At 33.5% G+C, this 5,268-nt stretch overlaps 1 pseudogene; it reads right to left on the bottom strand.

Moving 5' to 3' along the window:
* Nucleotides 1-4,536: 4,536 nt before the first annotated feature.
* LOC129072016 (60S ribosomal protein L14-like) lies at nucleotides 4,537-5,062 on the bottom strand (annotated as a pseudogene).
* Between the last annotated feature and the right edge of the window lie 206 nt (nucleotides 5,063-5,268).

Below are 5,268 nucleotides of genomic sequence, written 5' to 3'. Positions count from 1 at the left end.
GAAGTGTAAAGAAAGGCCCAGGCAGCTGAATGATGTGAAAAGGAACAAAATGCACACAGAAGATTGCTCAATCAGCTATTAAGACAGAGCACTCGTCAGATAAGCCAGGGAAAGAACTTGTAGCCAACTGACATCATGTACAGTACTCCTTTCCTCCACGTCTGACGTTCACCTGCACTAGGGCACTTTGAGTCTAAATGCTATTATTTGCTGGCACAAAGTATTAATTGCACAAGAACCCATGTAACTTCCATCCATTCTAAATGTATTATTCCCATGTTTACAAATTGGGTAAGAACTAATTAATGTTACAGAAGCACACATATGGTAGGATAGATTGTAACTGGAATTATTGAATCTTCTAACATCAACTAAGCAGAGAATTTTTTCCTTTAAAAAATTAAGCATACACTGAGGAATATTTGTAACATGTGAATAACACAGGAAAAAACCCCATAAAACAAGCAGCCACACAAAATCATATTACTGGTATTTTTGAAACCACCTCCCTGATCATATCCACATCAAGTCAATAACCACTATCCTTGATTTAGTCCATATCACTCCCTTATTTGTAATTTATACTAAGTTTTATATATCCTAAGTTTTGCATGTTATATTTTGTCTTATAAATAAAATTATATTGGATATAATCTATGCCTTGGTTTGTTCATTCAGTATTATGCTTTTTAGATTTAATTGTGATAATGCATTTAGTTGTAGCATACTCATTTGTAATGACATATAATATTGCATTTCATAAATATATCAAAATCCACTTATCCATTTTATTACCAATGGATATCTGGAATATTTTCCACTTTTATTGCTATTATAAACAAGCTATTTAGGCATATTCTTGTATCTATCTCTAGTTGCATATATAGCATTTCTTTTGGGTACATACTGCTCCATTGTAGGGAATTTGCATGTTTCACTTTATTATAAAATACAGATTGATTTCTAAGGTGCTTTAACTATTTTCATTCCCAAATACATTATATGAGAATTCCCACTGCTTCACTTTCCTACCAACACAAGACATTGTAGTATTTTTTAAATGTTTATCAATCTATAAATAGTACCTCACTGTCATTTCAATTAGTATTTTCATGATTCCTGATAAAGTCAAACATCTTTTATTTATTTTCGAGTCATGCATCTTTTATTGTGAAGTGCACACTCAAATCATTTGCCCATCTTCTCTTTGGTATTATTTGGCTTTTACATATAAATCTGTAGAATATCTTTGTATATCCTATATATATATATAGTCTGTCCAGAAGGTATCCAGTCATGTAATATGAAAAATGGAGACATTTATTGAAGAAGATACAAGATACAAGAAACATTGTACGTAGGACTATACTTCAGTCCCTTTCAAAGCAGGCAACATGGGACCTCACACAGTTCTCCAAGTCGCCATCAGATTCATTGCTCTACTCGCTCGGTCATTTTGAATGCAATGGCCACACAGTACACATGCTCACCCAAAGGCATCTACCACCCCCACTGACTAGTACAATGAAGTCCTCATTGTTCACACATGCACATTCCAGTCCACCCTCCTTGGCTGCCAGGTTACATCGATGTCAATGTCGCACAAATTGTTTTCGTTATATTAACAATGGCTGGACTTTTTCCAGAAAGACTAATATATTTAGTACATTCTTCCAAGTTGTGGTCTATTTTCACTTTATAATGTCTGTCGATAAACAGATATTCATAATTTTTATGAAATCAAATTCCTTCTTGGTTTGCCAGTTCTATGTTTTTATTAAGAAATCTTTCCAAAGTCAAGGGTATAAATAGATTCTTCTATGCTATCTTTCAAAAGATTAGAAATTGCCTTTCACAGTCAAGTTTTTTAATACATGGAACTGATTTTCGTATATGGAATGACATAAGAAGTAAGGTAAATAAAGACTTTCTGCTTTCCCATATTGACAGAGTTGGCTCAGTACAACTCATGCACCCAGTAACTTCTCTACTGATCTGCAATGACAGTGCTGTCTTAAAGAAAGTGTGGGTGTATTTCTCTCCCATTCTCCCCACCTATCCGTTTAAACCTATAAAAACAGCATACATCTTATTCCTGTAACTTTATAGTAAGAATTTAGATCTGGTAGAGCATGTCCTCCAACATTGTTCTTCTTGTGCAGAAATAATTCGGCTCTTATCGCTATTGCTTTCCACACACATTTTAAAATCACATTATCCAAGTCCAGACAAAAAAAGGATAAAGCTTTCACTATCTCACCTTTAATATGATGCTAAGTTTTTCTTTTCTTATTTTGGCAGAAATGCCATATCATTAAGAAATTTCCTTTTTCATCTGCTTTGCTCAGAAATTTTATCATTATTTATTATTGAAGTGTATCATGTAGTTTTTGGATAGGATGATCCCATTGTTTTCTAATGCTGTGTCAACCTTATTGTCCTACTTAAAAATTTTGTTTCCATATAATGTTTATATATTGCTTGGTTCACTCAGCTAATACTTTGTTTTTAAATCTAAGTTTTCAGTGAAATTGGCCTATAATCATCATTTTTTAAAAATACTATCTTTGTCTCAAAAATATAAGTTGGGTAGTAGATCCTTTTCCCTCTCATCAGAAAAATTTTATAAGATTGGAATTTTCAGCTGCTTAAAGTTTTAATAAAAGATTCCAATAAAATAATGTGTTCATGGTATGTTTGAGGAGATTAACTACTGATACAATTTTTAATGGATATAGAGCATTCATATATTCTATTTCGTTTTTATTCCATTTTGATAACTTACGCTACGAATTTGCCATTTTCATGTTGTCTCAAGTTTGGCAGCAAAGAGGAATTTATATTGTCCATTTATTATCTTTTGAAAACCTTATGAATTTTTCATTCTCTAATTATCTATCTTCCAAATGAGCTTAGTCCATTCTGCCTTTTAACTGAAAAGTTTATTTCATCCATGCTGAATATGATTACATATGTACTTTTTCAGTTGATATTTGTATTTAACCTAATGTTTTCTGTTCTTTTATACCTATTTGACTTTTATATTGATTTTGATATGTAATTGATATTTCCTTCATTATAATTCTTCATATAATAATTTGAGAGCTATACATACATTTTAATTATTAGTGTTTGCCTTAATTTAAAATTAGCATATTTAACTTAAAACCTGAAAATAACCAATATTTTAAAATCTTTCTCAAACTTTATAAGAATCTTAGAACGCTTTAAGCCCAGTCACCTCCTCCAGGAAAACATTATTTTGATGAAAGTATTTTTGTTAATTTTCCTTCAAATTAAACTTGTAATATTCAATAGTCAGTGTTTGTTTAGAACTTTCACACACTTATTTCTCTTTCTCTCTCCCACCACTCATTCTCTCCTTTCTTCCATCCCTCCCTGCCTCCTTTTTTTTTTTTTTTTTTAACTTGGACTTTCCAAATGGGATTTGTGTCCTTCCTGAGACCAATGTTAGAATTCCTCTTGGAAAGAACTGTTCTCCCTTAATAAGAGCTCATTTCCTTCATATTGCCTCATGTTTGGAAGAGTTTGCTGTGTGCATAATGCTAAGCAGCCAGTATTCTCTGTGCACCATTTAAAGATATGATTCTACACTTTCTTACACTTTCCATTACTGTTTGCAATGTCAGCTCAGTCTAATTATGGTTTCTTTGTGTATAAACTGTTTTTACTCACTGAGTGGCTTTTAGTATATTTTCTGTGCTTCAGGTGCTCTGCAGGTTCTAAGTTTAGATTGATTTTTATTTATCCCTAGAGATTCCTGCATCTGAAAATTAAGTGGTTTCTATTAATTCTGGGAACTCCTTGCCGTTATTTCTCTATTACATTCTATTTCCCCATTTGGAAATTCAGTTAGATATATGGTGTTTTTTCCCTTAGTCTACATCTCTTAGTGTCTTCTTCCATATATATATTTTATCCTTTTGTCTTTCTGTGCTGTATTCTGGATAATTTCCTGAGATAGTCCAGTTCTTGATCCTTTTACCTCTGTATGGTTTGCAACTTAAACAATCTTCTGAAATTTTTTAAAGTTACGAATGTTATATCATTAATGTCAGACTTTTAAAGTCTGATTAGTTTTAGTTCTTATTATTTTCCTACCCATCTTTTAAATTTAAGTAGATTTATATTTTATACCTGTGTAATATTTTATTTTTATTTTATATCTGTATAAATTCATTATCTGAAATCTTTTCAGGTTTAATAATGCTATGCCTTGTTTCTGCTGGCTCTCTTTCATGGTGATTTATTTCCTTGTGTGTATGCGTGAGTTTTAATTTTTGATTATTCACTTTCCTCTCTTGCAATTTTATCTTTGGGAATTCTTTGAGGCCAAAGCTGAAAGTATTTCCTTCAAAGTGGATTTCAGTTTACTTCCATAAAATCCCAGACCATTAAATGAAGTCCTACTTTTTTAAAAAAGATTTGCCAGTGTGTCAAAACAAACCTTTATTACTTTTATAATAGCCTCTTCTGTCCTCATGCTTTCTTGACTGATCCTTTGGAGCAGGTGCTTCATGAGTTGGAGCTTTTGGGTGCTGCCTTCTGGCCTGCAGCCTTCCCCTGGGCTGGAACCTTCTTGCCTGCAGCAGTCGCACCTTTTTTCGTTGAAACATTTGCAGCAGTTGCTGCAGCTTCACCTTTAGCAGCAGGTACTTTTGGTGGAGAAGCTTTCAGGACAACCACCTTTTGAAGCTTCCTAACTTCAAGCTTGATTATTCTGTTCCTTATTTTCTTTGCCTATAATGACTTTGTAATAATCAAAATCTGTAATCTTGTCTTTCCTTTCTCTGGCTTCATCTTCTTGGCCCATTTTGTGGCTCCCCAGTTGGTACTATCTGCCTCTGCCAAGCTTGAGGATAAAGCCAGTGAGCTGCATGCATTTGAAAAGCATAACCTGTCTCCTTACCTGGCTGGAGGGTACAACAACCAAAGCCCTGTTCTGGTCAATAACATCTACAATCATGACCAGCTTCCTGGCATGGGGCCCAAAGGAAATATAGGTTACCCAGCCAAACTCCATGAAGTACCTGAGCACCATTTTAGCAGCGTTCAGTGATCAGAAATTAGATCCTATTTTAAAAGAAATTCTCTGTGTGAGGTTTCAGGTTTTTCTCTTTTGTTTATGTTTTCCCACAAAAGACATTAATTCAGGTCCAAACAAGGCCAGCTTGAGCTATAAAGTCTCAATGTGCCCCACCTACCACTAAAAGCTTGTTATGAAAGTTTATTTCTACTTCACTAAAA

Source organism: Pteronotus mesoamericanus, unplaced genomic scaffold, assembly GCF_021234165.1.
Source record: "Pteronotus mesoamericanus isolate MK-2021 breed Mesoamerican mustached bat unplaced genomic scaffold, CSHL_Meso_final contig_291, whole genome shotgun sequence".
Taxonomy (NCBI): Eukaryota; Metazoa; Chordata; class Mammalia; order Chiroptera; family Mormoopidae; genus Pteronotus; species Pteronotus mesoamericanus.
The sequence above is the reverse complement of the archived record's forward strand: the minus strand, read 5'-3'. Positions and strand labels throughout refer to the sequence as shown.